Below are 16,237 nucleotides of genomic sequence, written 5' to 3'. Positions count from 1 at the left end.
AGGAGGCTCGGGGGCGGCTCAAACAGTTCCTCCCCGAGAGCGGTACGCAGAGCTCCCAGAGCCCGTTCCCCGGGGCAAGGCGGGCAGAGTTCCCAGATCACCTTCCATGGCCTCAGACCACCGCCGGCTTGTTGCCTCAGGTGGGACCTGGGCTGGCGCTGCTGCGTGCGCTTCATGACCAGCGAATGGGCGCCGAGCTGACGGTGCTTGTGGGGGTGCTCCGCGGCGCGCCTGGGAGGCCCGCGCGGCCGGCGTGACCTGAGGGCGCGAGGCGCGGGGCCCAGAGCGCGGGAAGCTGCGAGAGCCGCGCGCCGGGGGCTCCAGGCCCGGGCGGCTACTCACCCGCAGCTCTTCGCTGCCGGGCGGGCCTCGTGCGGCTTCTTCGCGGTGCCGGGCAGCTCGGCCAGGTGCCTGAGCAGCCCGCACGGCACCGCCCGCTGGCGGCGCGCGGACGCTTGCGCAGGAGCGTCCAGCCCAGACTCAGGGGCCCGGAGGTCGTGAGCTTGGACGAGTTCCTGTACCGGGTGCTCAGGCCTATGATTTCTACTACCTGCTCCAGCTTTATGGGTGTCGGATCCAGCTGCGCGGATCTGATCAGCCGGGCAATATCATGTCCAGATACCAGCTCATCTTTAAGTTGCCTGGAGAAGACGTATTTGGGATCACTGTTCCCCTGACTACAACTAGATCAAAACTGGGAGAGTCTGCTGGCAGTGCCTTTTGGCTAAACAGAGTTAAGACATTTCTCCTTGAATTGTATCAGTTCTTTGTCAGGCAGCAAGATGATTTCGGTAGAAAAATACCTGAAGCTCTTCACTTTTCTGCCCATTCCAGAGATGGACCTAATGATGTAGCTGCATGTCAAAGAGCCAGGAAAATCGGCGTCCTCAGAAACGACTTGCTGCAGACATAACAAAGTTGATTTATGGAGAAGAAGGGCTGGATTCTGCTTTAAAAATGTACACAAGCCGTTTGTCATAGTAGCATACGTGCACTGGAGGTCATGTCTGATCAAGAGTTAAAAGTTGTTTAAAGAAGCTTCATTTTCTGAATTAGTCTTTAACCTTGGAACAAGTGTCCTAGATACATACTGCAAAGCAAATGCCATTCCAGATGGTCCTCGAGGGTACTGGATAACAGAAAGTGGAGTCGGTATTAATCACAGAGAAGTAACAAATTCTGAGACTGATTTAATTGTTGGACCACGTATTCTTAAGAATGGACTTTCATTCTTAACGATGGAAAGGAATTTCTACACTATAAAATCGCTTCAGCCGTGAGGAAAAATTCCTGGTGGTTCAAACATCCATAATTTGTTCTCAAGATATAGAAAAGAACTTGAACCTTCATTATGCAAATCAGAACAAAGAGTGGAGTAGACTCTAGGCTTCACACTGTAAGTAATTTAATTATTTATGTAGGTTGGTTAATAAATAAGGTGTTTGTGCTGATGATGAAATATTTTATTTCCTGATCTGCGAACATTGACTGACCATAGAAAACCATGATTTCCTGGGTTAGTTTTTTTAAAAAATTGTACTTCATGAAAAAAGGTAAATGCTGCCTTTCCTCTCCTACCCTTCTTGCTCTATTTTTTTGGAGTTGAGGAGGAAAAATGAATAAGAGATCGTGTAAGGAATTGTGGATACTTTATACCAGGTATATATCTCACTGATCACAGCGTTATATTGTTGTTCTAAAATCAAAAGCGCCTTTAGGAATGGGAAGTGTCCACTTTAAGAATGCGAAATGTAGTATTGGAAACATAAATTTCTGATTTTTTCATTATTTAGGAAGTAAATATAGTTCTCCTTAAAAAGAAGAAAAGCATCAGATGAAACCATAGTTGTCATAAGAAATTACAGTAGAAATAATTTATTTTCAAAGAGAAGAACAAAAATCAGTACTTGACTTTTCAGAAAGCTTCTAATTCAGTTTTCCAGGCCCTGGCCTACATTTCAGTATAATTAAATTTATTCGTAGCCTTAAAAAAAGTAAAGTACCCAGTGGAAACTCCTGAACTACAAAATCCATCTGATGAAATTAACAGCTTGGATACAACAGGTTAAAGGATTCAAGAATTTGAAGGCAAATTGATGTAAGTTATTCGAACTGAGTCATATAAAGTAATCAAACAAACAAAATGACAGTAATCTCAGGTGTGGGACAGTATGAAGCTAGCTAATGTATATGTAATTGGAGTTTCAAAAGAAGAGGGGAAAAAGAAACAATTCAGGGATCAGAGGAAAACAATAACAAAATTCCTTGTTTCAGTTGTTAAGTATTACAAAGAGAGAACTTCAGTATTAAAGTTAGTGAGTCTAATCAGTCAGTGTAGTAAGTATTAGAACTAACATATCGCCTGCCTAGAGTGCTCTGCTACCACACCTAACTCATCTTCAAACGCAGCTCCCGTCTGACTACCCCCAGTGGTTTTCTGATCTCCACTCCTCCCTTAGACATTGGTGCCTCAGTCATTCCTTTGCATTCCTTAATTTTACAGTATTATACTTTTATCATTGGGCATTTAATAATTTAGTTACTGTTTTGTTTATACTCTTGTCTGTCTCTGCCGCTATAAAACTAACCAGGGCAGGCCCAATGTCTTATTTAAGTTTATTTATCTAATATCTAGTAGTATGAGCGCACCTGATTACTCTTCAGTGATTATTCATCAAGTGAAACAAAGAATATGAGATACAAAAATTTAAAACACAAAGAAGGAAACTGCCTAGAACTTATTACTATAAACCCTAAATAGATATGAGAAACTCCTCTGTAAAGGAGAACAGGGCAAATTATTATGTATATTTTGTTAATAATTCCTGCGGTCCCTTAAAATTGATTTAAAAATCCATGGAAAACACTCCCACATTTTGAGCTGGTGGAGCTTGGCTTGTGACTCTGAACAAATGAGTTTCTTAGTTTTTGTGTCGAAACATGTCTTTCCTTGGAGTTCATCTCCTTTTTCCTGTCTGATGAGAAGTTAAATTGATTGGCATGGGCCTTTCATCTATTCGGTTAACTTTAATCTGTTTTGGGGTTAAACTGTTTCGTCTTCTCATTTAAAAATAATGTAAAAGCGATTGTCTCTGGCCGGCAGCGGTGTAGCTGCCCCACGGGGGTTCCTCGCTGACCTGCAGAGGATGTAGTCTCCTCAGAGGAGTCTCCGCTGGGGCATGGAAATCTTGTGAATGCCAAGTGATCTTCGGAGAGTTTCCTCGGGGAGAGAGGGACATGGTTCAAATGCCTTTTTTCATCTTTTAGGGAATTTGTATATCATATCCTTATAAAAGTTTCATTGCAAAAGGTGAAACCAGAATTTTGTTTTGGTAACATCCCATCTCTTGCTTCCTGTGTTAAGTAACTCACTACTCCACATTTCATCCATGCCTAAGTTCCTATATGATTAGAAAAGGAGCGGGTGGAAAAAGGCCTGTCGGGAGGGATGCTCAGTGTCAGGTGGAGTGGACTACGTGTTGTTTAACGTTCTTACATCAGTAAGACTGTGTGATGCTCAGGAATCAGGAGTCTCGATGAAATGTGTCATCAAATAATAGTGATGATGGAACAATAATTTTTAGAGAGTGCTACTATCTAATATACAGTGGCTAGACTCTTCAGAATTCTTTTAAATTCTAGCAAAATGTATGCTTATAACACTTTTTTTTCCCCTTCAACATGGTACTTGTGGCATGTATGTTTACTCTCTGGAGTTTCCATGGAGACTTGAGACTATGGTTTATTTTTGCTTTGTTTCTGTATTTACATATTTTTTTTCTTTTAGTAATTTTGGTTCTCCCAGTGAACAAATGTGCTCATGTTCTTCAAAGGACAAAAATTTGGAGTGATTGTCTTCCTTTCTTGCCATTATCGATCTGTTCAAGTACGTTGAATATATCCATCACCTTTCTTATCATGTGAACATTGCATGGTAGGATATAATTTATTATATATTAAAGATTTTCAGGCACTTCTTCGCATTATATTGCTTAGAATCATAAAATCTAAAAGCTAGGATGATTGATCTGATCGTATAATTTTATGTGTTCAGGAACTGAGAGGGAGAGAACTGAAACAACTTGGATTGGATCTTACACCAGTTTGCAGCAGTCCTAAGAGCAGCAAATTCCCTCTTCACGTCTCCCCTGCCATCTCAGACAAGTTTGGTTTTCCCCTGTAGCCTTTTGAATCAGAGAAGACACTGTCTCTATTACCCCATTCACAGAATTGTTCAGATGAGTAGAAAGCTTTCTCGGCCATGGGTGAGCTCAGCTTCCTTGTCGCTAAGAGATCCGCTTTTGCAAACTGTGAATCACAGGGGCTGCTTCCACAGAGAGCACCTGGCTCCCTGTCTGTGCTGTGGCACCTTCGCCCCACCTCCAGTTGTAGTTCTAGTTAGAGCAACAGTTTTTGACTTTTAAAGGGCACCGTGTTCTATACAGTAACTTATTTTCCTCCTGGACAGAAGTCCCTTTTTGGACTCCCTGTGCTCTAACAACATGTAAGCACCTATTTTATGTTCTCTTTTGTCAAGTTGTGACTAGAATCTAAAACATTACTTATTCTTTCCTATAGTAAGCCCATCACTGTGGGGAAGACATACACAATTCATTTTTATCTCCCTTTGGAAATATACACACTAGCCAACCAGCAGTTATTACAATCTCACAACTGTGAGTTTCCAGACAACCTCCCTGTGACATAGGTCATTTTGCTATTGGACACTGTGCATTATCATCATAATCATTTGTACTCTAAAAGAAAAATGCATTAAGTATAATATAGCCCAAATAGGGTCCAGAGTTTCTGCTCTGGGAACCTGTGTTTTAATGAATGCTGCTATTTAACTGAAAACATACTATGCTGCAAGGTCTTCCAACTTTGCTGTAAAATAGGTTGATGACAATGTTATTTTTCATAATAAGTTGAGGAAAGAATAAGCAGAGAGACTGAGCAAGTTTCATTGAACAGTGTAGTTTGTCTCGTTTAGAGTCTAGTTTAGGGGTTCCTTTCATGTTTTCTTAAGGCATATGTAAATAAAGTGTTACCATTTGTCTAAATGAGATTGACAAATGTAACAATTTTTTCCATCATGTATTGCTCTAAATCTACCCATACTCATCATTATTTGCACTAATACAATGGTGGATTCTCAGAAAAGCAATTCATTTGTGCATTTCGATGTGTTTGGAGCAAGGTTGGGGTTTGAAAATGTTGTGTGTTTGGTGATATCACTTGAAGAGTGGATGGGTTCTCAAGGCCTGTGCTGCCAGTTGGCTCTCTTCCAATGAAATCTTCAAGGGAGCTTTATAAAAGGAGCAAGAGTGAGTGAGAATCAACATGTATTTTATTGTCAGCTAATTAGGTACTGAATTCTAGTGAGCAGCTTGAGGCCGTTAGGTTGGAGGCCTACATGGGCTGCTATTTCCCTTAAGAGTTTAAATCTCAATTTTGAAAAAGTATGGCCCCCGGGTTGCCTGCCCCGTCTTAGGACCTGAAGGACTTTCCAGCATGCTTAAGTGTTCAAATGGAGAAGACACATAACCAAAAATATGTTTCTTAGGATGCTAGATGTGGGTCAGCTTATCTCTCCATTTTCTACAGGAGAGAAGAGGAAAGAGAACATGGTTTTTGTAGTAAGGCCTTCCTGTGTCTTCTCGTCATGTAAAAGTCGACAGTAGGTGGGTCATATCTTGGTAGGAGAAATTCAGATGGTTCTACATTTGGGTACGTGTGCCTTCAAATAATATTCCACATTCTGAAAATTTAGCTTAATGTTCTCTCCATTTTAAGAAAATGCAGGAGAAGAATGCGGAGTGGCAGAAGCTGATGGAGAGATATTTTTCTCCAGTAAAAGAGCCTCCCCTTTCCTCCTGCAGAAACAAACTCTGACTACCATTATACTGATATTCGAAGGAAGCACTTTGCTATTCCTTCTTTAGAAGCATGGTGGTATAGTCAAGTTCTGCATTTTGTAGAATGTGCTTTGCTCATTAATGGGAGCTAGCTTTTGGAGATTTCTAAAATTGCATAAGTATTTGAGTGTTTCCAAAATTTTTCTTTTCACATCTTTCCTTTGCAATTTACTTTTGTTTCTCTCAATTCTCTATTACTTTTCTACATCACTAACAAACTCAAATATCTGGAAGAAGTCAAAATACAACTCTTCCAGTCAAAAATGCTAAATCTCATGGGAAAAGATCACTCCCTTCTATTGTACTAACAGAAGTGCCTCTCAGACCTTTACATATATATTGTTTTATCTCAGTTTACACACATGTCTAACAGTCAAGATTATATAAGTTCTCATATTGTAGGCAGATTAGGAAGAACAAATAAGAAAGGTGAGGCATACAAGCTACTCACTGAGAAGAGCAGTGAATAGCTCAATAGCCAGAAGATAAATCTACAAAAAGCACATGTAAGAATCCTAGAAATCATGGGGTTCAAGTCAGTTACTTATAGGAATAAACCAACCTGAGGGGCAGTTGACTCCAAATTATCAGGGAGTGTTTGATACACTCAATATTTTGTCTTTAAAAAAAAATCTGTAAAATATAAACTGTAAGTAATCATTTAATTTTATCTCTGTCTTAGAAATCACCTGTATATAGAACCATATACCAATATTAAAGATAAAATTATTACTGTATTACAAGTGCGTATTTCATGAGATAAGGCTGAGTTATATGTACCATGTGTGGCTAACTCTTTATTCATCATCCTAGGTATGTGAGGAGTTGTATGGGAGAATACAAAAAGAGCTTCAGCTGATAATGAAGATAAGGGCCTAAAGTCTAATAAGCCTATATTCAAATCCTGGCTTTGATACTTAACTCTCCTGCACCTCAGTTTCTTCACCTAATACCATTTTTTGCCAGGATTTCATGCTTGTCCCCATCACTTAGAGTTATTTTGATCATTAAGTGATAATTAGTAGAGGCTATTTGGACTGCCCACTGAGCAATCCAGAGTAGAGCAATAATAAATAATATGTATTGCCTTTTCAATTTATCCCTATATCAGTGATGTAGGCCTTGAGAAATAAGCACTTAGAACTAGTCTCCTAAAAATAGACCTATTGATTAGAGTGTTGTGGATTGAGAAACTAACTGTTCTTCCCCTAATGCCCTCTAGTTTTGAACCTATGGCTGGGTTCAAAAGCGTAATCTCATGGTAATGGTACCAGCACTGTCCAAGATGGAGGTGGCCGAGGATAGATGCAAACTGGGTGACTCTTCTATGCTTGAAAAGTGCATGTTTCCCCAGTACAGTCACTTATCTGAGCAAAGAGTCAGGTTGAACCACAAAACATCATCCAGGCAGAAAGTATGTGCACGAGAGCAGCCCCACATCATGGCTAGGACACAGTTCTCTTAGCACTTTTCCACTGACTATATAGGCTACACTCCTAAACAACCAAAGGTTGTTCCATCATAAATGATGTCTCTGAGGACAAGTCATTGAAAACCAAAGCATTTTTCTCCATTTAACTGCTTTACTTTGGTTAATGCAACAATATTAGAAACACTAGGAATTTAAAGCATTATTGCTGTCAGTTGACTGTTGATTCTTAGCAGTGCAAGGTTGTCAGTCTTCATTTTTTTTGGTCTCTGTAACTCAGAGTTCTTATCTTCCATAAACACTTTGCACTTGTTCTTGTTTTTTTTTTTTCCACACATATTAAAGTGTGAAAATGACAGATAATTTTTCAAATTTGCCAAAGTTCAGTTATAAATATTAGATCATTTGTGTTTGACTATTAAATGTTTAATATTCTCCTTGTTTCTTGCTACAGCATCAGGATGGACTGGAGAATTTAGTGTGCACAATTATACTCATTATGTGAGTTTGCTTCTTAAAGACCCGGTTTTCTAAAATAGAATCATTGGTTCAGAGGATTTCAGTCACATACTAATATATTGTTTTACATCCTGGAGATGTTTACAGAACATTTAACATTCCCAAATAGCTATCAGTGTGTGTGTTTAACTTTCAGTCACTGTTGGCAAAGTGAGTTTTTCATTTGCCAAGTTAAGATGTCCTATTCTTAAACAAACACCTTTATCTCAGTAGTGGGACGATGAGAGCTGATAAATTCAATCATACAGGATCCTGGTTGCAGAATACCAAAGTCAAAAAGCTAATTAAGTCATCTAAGGACACTTGTGATAGCAAGGGGAAAACAGACTCTAGGATAAGCACATTGCAGATTCCAGAAAAAAATTCCTGCTTCACAAAAGTGCCATTAAGATAAATGCTATTAAAATATTAAGAATAAATTTGTGCCAACACTACACTTGGGATTGAAACCTTGTGTTTCTTAAATCTACAGGGACAACACCACAGTGAAGGAAGGTCATGTATGAACCTCAAGAACAAGAGATTCTCAGTCTTACTCTTTTCACTGTCAATTTTTATAATGCATATCATTGTGGAAAAATTAGAATTAAAAGAAGAAAAAAGAAAGAAAAGACTATATACTTCTACAATCCAGGGATGCCCCTTGTTGACATTTTGGCAGGTGCAGTGCTATTTAGGTGCTTATTTTTCATGTATCATTTATTTTTTTTTAAATTTGACATCTTTAGGATTTTGTAAATACTTCATAATCTTTTACTTTATATTATTTCCACTGGTTTACTATTATAAACTATTAGAACCCTGGTGCACACATTTAAGTTCACACTATTTCTAGAATTAGAATTAATGGATAAAAGAATATTAATATCTCAGGTTTTTCAGCACATGTTGGACTTTGTCTCTGGATGCTTTCACTGTATCACAAATTTTTATTAGTTGTTTTCATTTTCATTTTGTTCAGAATATTTTTTTAAATTTCTCTTGAGATTTCTTCTTGTCCCATGTGTTATTTATAAGTTTGTTGTTTTGTCCCGAAGTATTTTTGGATTTTTTATCTTTCTTTCTCTTACTGATTTCTAGTTTAATTCCAACTGGAAGCAGACATTTTATGATTTCTATTTTTTAAAACTTGTTCAGATGTGTTTTATGATCCAGTATGTGGTCTGTCTTGGTGAATGTTCCAAAATATGTATACCATTTGCATCCCCACCAGCACTGTGTGAATGTTATTTCATATCCTCACCAACTCTAGGTTTTAGTTTGATGTATTTTGGTGTGTACTTAAAGCAATGTTACTGTGGCCTTAATTTGTGTGCTTGTCTTAGGTTGAGTTTCTGTTTGAAAGCAGAGCCTAAGAAAATAACTCATATGCAGGATGCAATCCCAGGAAGCAGGAATGAAGGACCTTGGGGAGTGATTGAAAAATGAAAAATTGTGTAAGTTTGTTATATAATCACCACGGTGGGCAACTAGGGCTTGTCCAGGACCTTCTGCAAAGTGTACAGGATGCCACTCAGTACTGTCTGCTCAAGGATCAGTTAGGAGGAGGATTATGCATTGCCTCTAGTCCTCTGCTACAGAGTTACTCCAGCCTCCTTGTACTTGCGCACTTGCCCAGCAGGCTTTTATTAGCTTTCTTGACATTGGAGAAGCCCTGGAGCAGACAGAAATACATGACACATTCTTAAGGCAAGATGCTGTCTGAGCAAGGCTGAAAGACATGGATGACATTAGCGATAAAATAGAAAGGTAGAGGGAGGAGCACAGTGGCCTCTACTGCAATTTAAATGGTAACTAGTGAGTAAAGCGAGTTTTGTGTTTATTGGCCATTTAAACTTGTCTTCTAAAAAGTGATACATGAAGCTTCTTGTATGTTGTTTTATGAAATCATTTCTGAGTGTTTTACATTTAATTTGTAGAAATGTTTTCTATATTACAGTTACAAGTGCTTTACCACTTGTGTGTCTTGCAGATGTCATCTCCTCCTTTCACCATGCCTTTCTGCTTTTTTAACATAAGCTTTCTGAACAGAAGACCTTTTTTCAATGTAGTCTAATTATCAAGCTTTGTATTTGTAGTTAGTTTTTTCATGTCCCACTTAAAGAATCTTTTCCTATCAAAAACTCTTGGAAACATATTATTAATAGAAAATTTTTCTTTGTCTTTCATGGTTAGCTCTACAATCTACTTGTATTGATTTTTATATATGATATACCATAGATTAATACATATAATTCATGTATTACATATGTAATGCATACTTGTTTTCTGCCCAGACTCCTCCTTTATCCTTCTACAGGGATGTCTTCTATAGCCCCATCCCCATACCAATGGTAACCTTGAAAGTAGTAATTTTCTTATAAGACCCATATTTCCTTGCCACAGTTGTTTGGACCAGTTATGGAGGCTTGTTATAAATTAGCCTTTTTTTTTTTTTTTCCTGGTAGTGGATTCTGCAAAGAGAAAAGATTGGATTCTACTAGTGGCTTTGTTTTCCTCTGTATTTAAGAGATAATAAGGAGAAAAGTCAATGGAGGAGGGGTGTAGGGGAGAGAGAGAGCAGGGGAAAGAGAAGGAAGGGAGGGAGGGAGGAAGGAAGGAAGGAAGGAAAGGAAGGAAGGAAGGAAGGGAAAATACTGAAAACATTCTAATCCTTAGTTTCTTATATTTCTAAGGCAACCATCCTGCCTTTTTTTACACCTCATTCCTCAATTTGGTCAATCAATGAACCCTCTTTTCACCTACACTGGAGTCAGATTCCTCTCACTCAACAAGAGTAAAATCTCTGTGTTTCTGTGTTTGTTTCTGTATTTATATAGAGTCTATTACTCCAAGAACTAGAAGTAAACACATTGTTCATGACACATTAATATTTTAAATTTATGCTTTATAGCCAGTGTCCTTCCAGCACGGCTTTTATAATCTAATTTCAATCAATTGTGTATGAGTAACTTTGGTTTTCATTATACAGTTTTCAGCCATGCACATTATTAGCTTTGTTCCTCTTTTACTTTTTCTAAAACTATTATTCCCACTTATCTCTATGATTGTTGAAACATTAGCTGTTGGTTCAGTAAACATAGGGAGAATAGATGAGTCTTGGGGAAAAAGACAAATCAGTGCCTAGAATTCAAGAATTATAAGATTAGGGAGGGTCTTTTTATTCCACAATTATTTTAACTTTCTTCTCTGGCTTAAGTACTGAGATTTGAAAGTCTTGGGCCTAAAAGTGAAGTGGAGGAGAATAACTAGAACTGGCTGGGACTGACGGGTGTAACTGTGCTTGTGTTCAGTGCTCCTGGGAGCATAACTAGAGAAGTATAGGGAACATTATACTCCCTCACAGTCACCAGTGCACAGCTACTTTTTAAAAGTTTAAGTAACACTTAATAGATTTACAATTTTATAATACTTATTTCATATCGAGGTTTTAAAATAACTCCTATCTCCCATCTGATATATCTCCTCTATACTCTAGACTATAATTTTGGGAGGACCTAAAATATATTTTACATGTCTAATTTTAATAAATGAACAGAATGTAGAGGAGTGAGTTGGCCTCATCATAGGCCCTAATAATGAAAACATCTACAACAATAGCAAGCAGTAATTGAGTTCCTACGTGTTTAAATGGGCCACACAATTTACATTTGATAATTATATTGCTTTTCACAATAGAACTAGGAAGTAAGTACTATTAATTTATTCCCATTTTGCAAAATTCTTTTTTTTTCTTCTGTCCAGAATTCTAGACTAACTTCATAGAAGGAAAGTATTAACTTTTGAATAGTTCCACTGGCTGTTTACATGAGCTAACCTGACATAATTATAGGGAATCAGAGGGAAGTGTACTCTTGTCTGAGAATGGAAGGATGAAGATGTGAACTCCCATATGAGATATGAGAAGGCAAACTCTCTGACAAGCCTGGAAGTGTCATAGGAGGGAGGCACACTAAGAACAAAATGCCTTGAGATGGAGAACAGATTCTGGGCAGGTGTCTCAGTCAGTGTAGAAGAGAGACATCTGATAAGGTAGAAAAGGAAATTATTTCTCATGAATGTGATATTCAGCAGGTAGATAATCCTGAGTTGAAAACCGTAGGTCTTCTAATTAAGTTAAGAATTTTTGCACAAGTTGATTTTCTTTGCTTCTAAATTGATTCATCTTTGAAATGAAGATAGTGATACATATCGATTTAACTTAATGGGGGAAAACATAAGAACATACACATATAATTTAGTCATTTATAAATACAAAGCAATGTGGAACTAACTAAATGATCTTCACTAGTTAATTAGAAGATGTTTCCTACTTTGGTATTCTGTAGCTATGGATAATTAACAATTTCTGACAAGCAGTTCATCTAAACAATACGATTCAATGGCTGTTAATTGAATTATGTCTATGTGTTTGTTGCTTCCTTTTGTTTGTCTGCATCAATTTAAGTTTACAATAATAGATGCATTAAAACTGCTGCCACCCTATGTCTGCTGGTTAAAGGTTTAATTAAGTCAGGTTGAATACAATTCAATTAATGCTTTTTATCTGGCTGCTGTTTGTTTGCTTGTAGACATTTTTACTAATGCTTATAATGAAATTGGATACTGCCCGTAGGTTTCAGGTGTGGTGATAGCAGTCAGAATGCCTAGGCCCCCAGGTCTACTTCTGTCAATTAATGATACCTCACTAAGGCTTACACTTAGGGCTATGGTGAAAAATTAGAGTGATACAAAAACCAAACCAAAACAAAACAAAACAAAAAATGCATGCAGCTATCAGCTTCCAAAAAATAGTATTTCATACATAACCTGCCTTTGTGTTGGAAATATGAGAGGGAACACAAAAATCTCACAGTTTGTCTTTGAGATCTGAAGACTCAGGGTGGCTTATTATGGAATGGGATGTGTTCTATGCAGTTTTTATAGATTCTCCAAAGTTCTAGAATTGAGGTAGGGGCAATTTATCAGCTTTTTATCATTTATCAAGAATGAAACCATCACTATGTACATTTTCTTCCCATTTGAAATATTGAGTTGGTATCAGTAGAGGAAAGAAAACCCAGTAATGACTTGGTCTTTTTATTTCTTTAGAGTGAATCTTTGGGTAGGCACAATAAATTGTTTCACAACATAATTCATTGGGGGCACTTGAGTTTCAGTTTGTATTATATATTCATAGCTTTTTGTGGCAGCCATAGGCCACGAGTCTTAGTCATGACATGATGAGTCTATAGGGAGAAGGAGGCAGTTTGTGTTACAGATGCCCTTAAGAGAGTTCCCAGCTGTGTACTCTGCTTTTAAAATGGATGCAAAATTAAACGTAACATAATGACTTCTGTTGGAGTCAATGAGAATTAGTCTTCAGCTGTACAGGTGCTACAGGATAAAATGACTTATTTAAACACTCATAGGAGATTTCTGCAAAGATGGAGAATTGTGAAAATGAACACGAAAGTTTATGTCTCTCAATCTTTTTTCATCCTTGAAATGAATATGTAAACTTCTGAAAAAGAAAGAGAAACTCTCACCTGAAGTCAGAATAAATCAGAGGAATTAATGCTTCTCCAAAATTGTTAAATTCTAAAAGGAAGTTTCGGACTCTTACAAGTAGATTAGATGCTATTTATAGAAATCTAACTTAGGAGAATCTTTCCTCAAGACGTATGTTGTTATGTGTAGAGAAGGGTAACTCCTACATTGTTCCGCCCGAGGACGGGGTTGCTAGATGTTGTGGCATGGATAGTATCTACAGATACTGCTTCAGAAGGGTCCTCTGCTGGAGGGCATTGCAGCTGTATCAGGGTCGAAAATGGCATTGATTCTATCAAGTCTTGGTCTTCTCATAGTAGGCACTCTTTCATCGTAGCCATTCAAGCTAGAGCAGCGATAGGAACCATCCTAGGAAGTATTCTTCTCAAGAACTTCAGCAGAATAAAGACTAGAGAAGAAAAAGCACTGCCTAGTGTTATCTTAATCTTTGCTTCCTGGAAATTACCCCACTCATGGTGGAAACATCAGCTTATGAAATGTGAAGAGTGCAACATCGAGCAACCATACTCAATACCAGTGTTTTTACAGTTCCAAACTTAAGGTGCCACACCGCTCTTAGTTCATGTGAGATTATGAACCTCTACAAACGCTCTGTCTTCTAACTATGTGACTGACCATTTCTGTATTTGTAAGCCCACGCAGCTTCCTCTTGGGCTGCAAAGGTTGTTGGGCTCAGTGGTTCCGAATACCAAATCCAGCAGGAGCAGGTGGATATCTGGAGGTAGGACTCAGAGCAGCCTTCCCAAATGTTGATTCTCCAAGGCTCTGTAAAACGTAGAAGAAAACTAGGGCAGCATGCTGTGTGCTTACATCCAGATAAACAATGAGGTTCCTGATCTCACGTTAGAAAGGATTCTGGCCAGGAATCCCTAATTGGAGCATAAGTTATGTCAATATCCTGGACAGACATGCCTGGAACTTACGAGAGGAACTGATGTTGTTGGGAGCTCAGCAGAAGCCTGTTTTTATGAGAAGACACTCACAGTGATCTTGCCCCAGTCTGGATTTATTTGCCCTCCTGATTATCCTTAACTCGAGATACCACTTCAGTCTTCGCTGCTTCCCCTGTTTCCTGGATGAGAGGCCCAGAAATGCCTTGGGTCATTTGAAGGTCATGAAGACTCACCCTACATTGTGACCTTATCTCTTAGAAAGATCTGTGACTCGGTGGTCCTGGTGGCAATGTTTGGGTTTTGATGGGAACCACAGCAGTTCCTGATTCCAGATTCAATGTGATAGAACATATAGAACCTTTGCCTATCAAAGGTGAATTCCAGGAGTCAAGAAATTTAGTCTGGAATAGGGGTTCTCTCTCTGGGGAAAATTTGGACCAAAGAAAGACAAGTAATAGAAAGGAAACTGGAAGGTAAGGTCTTTCACTTTTTCTCTTGCTTATGGATTGTTTTAAGACACAGCAGTTCCACAGTTTCTTTAAAGAAATCTTGAATAATTTAGATATTGTGGCCATTTTGGCTACGTACAACTTTGCATTTATGCATCTTTTCTGCTCACACCCTACTTTCCTTCCTCCCTTATTCTTGTTTTTTTTTTTTTCCCAGTTGAACCCCACCCTCAGTAAAGCATTACCATCTGAGTTTTGCCTCAGGCTCTGTTTTCTGGTGAATCAGGTCTAAAATAGAAATTTCCCGAAGAAGGATACAATCAAATGGACAAAAATAACATAGTAATTAGAGCTTAGTTTTAAAGGAAAAAAGTATGATTTTAGAATAGCATCAGTTGCTTGCCAGTTTTGACTCTACTGTACATGTTTGCCATATCTGAGAGAAAGAATGGAGTGGTGGGACAAGGGTCTGGATGAAAAAATGAATAAAAACACCCATTATTACTTTAAAAACTATGGACACTGTGGCATAAATAAGCAGCACTGTTTTTGAACCCATGTGCACATTATAATTTTAACTATATAGTTACTCTAAAATAGTTGGATTCCATTCCATAAAGCATACTCCAGGCCAGTTGGCTTCACTGGAGAATTCTACCAAGCACTTTCAGAAGACATAATATTTCTACACGAACTCTTCTGAAAACTGAAAAGGAGGGAATTTTCTGATTATGGACAAATTTTTTGGTTTTGGACAATGTTCACTTAACACTTACCTGAGTGACAGACAGAAGAAAGGGAGCAGGCCTTTGTACTCCTGCATCAGCCAAGCATCGGATGAGGGCTCTGCCTGGAGGAGAATTACAGCCTCAAGCAAAGCAGGCTCCTTTGGCTAAGGGCGATCCCCGGGAAGGAGCTGGGCTTTGAGCACACACTGCCCAGCGTTCCTAGCAGCTCAGTGAATGACCGTTTTAGCCCTGACGCTTGGTATCTGCTTGGTACACCACAGTACCCACTACAGACCTACTTCCCCCTATTAATACATGGTTTATTCTGATTTAGACTGAAGATCCTAGCAGAAAAAAAACATTCCTCCAGTAGTTCTAGGTTTCCACCACATCATACAATCAGTAGTGGTCAGTAAGACTTGTCAGTACCTGTTAGCAGGAGGTGAGACCCTGTAGGAAGGAGGGGTACCCGCTGAACTTGGCTGAGGCGATTTGTCTCGTTGGAAGCAGCAGAGCAGCAGACCCTGGCAGGATATGGATGCCGGCCAGTAAACGGTGGAACCCCGTACAGATTCAGTATTGCCTATCCTAAGACAGCAGAAGTGGATTTCCCTGGAGGAAGTCTATAGAAAGAAGAAATACGTAGTAAATGCTACTCAGTAGTTAACATGCTTTGTTTACAAGAATTCGTGCCACAGCTTTAAAGCACCTCTAGTTTTTGTTTGTTTGTGTGTGTGTATTTATTTAATTA

General features: G+C 38.6%; 1 pseudogene; it reads left to right on the top strand.

Moving 5' to 3' along the window:
* The first annotated feature begins 303 nt into the window (after window positions 1-303).
* Window positions 304-1,280, top strand: LOC102520080 (annotated as a pseudogene).
* The last annotated feature ends 14,957 nt before the right edge of the window (window positions 1,281-16,237 follow it).

Source organism: Camelus ferus, chromosome 30 (genome assembly GCF_009834535.1).
Source record: "Camelus ferus isolate YT-003-E chromosome 30, BCGSAC_Cfer_1.0, whole genome shotgun sequence".
In the NCBI taxonomy this organism is placed as follows: Eukaryota; Metazoa; Chordata; class Mammalia; order Artiodactyla; family Camelidae; genus Camelus; species Camelus ferus.
The sequence above is the reverse complement of the archived record's forward strand: the minus strand, read 5'-3'. Positions and strand labels throughout refer to the sequence as shown.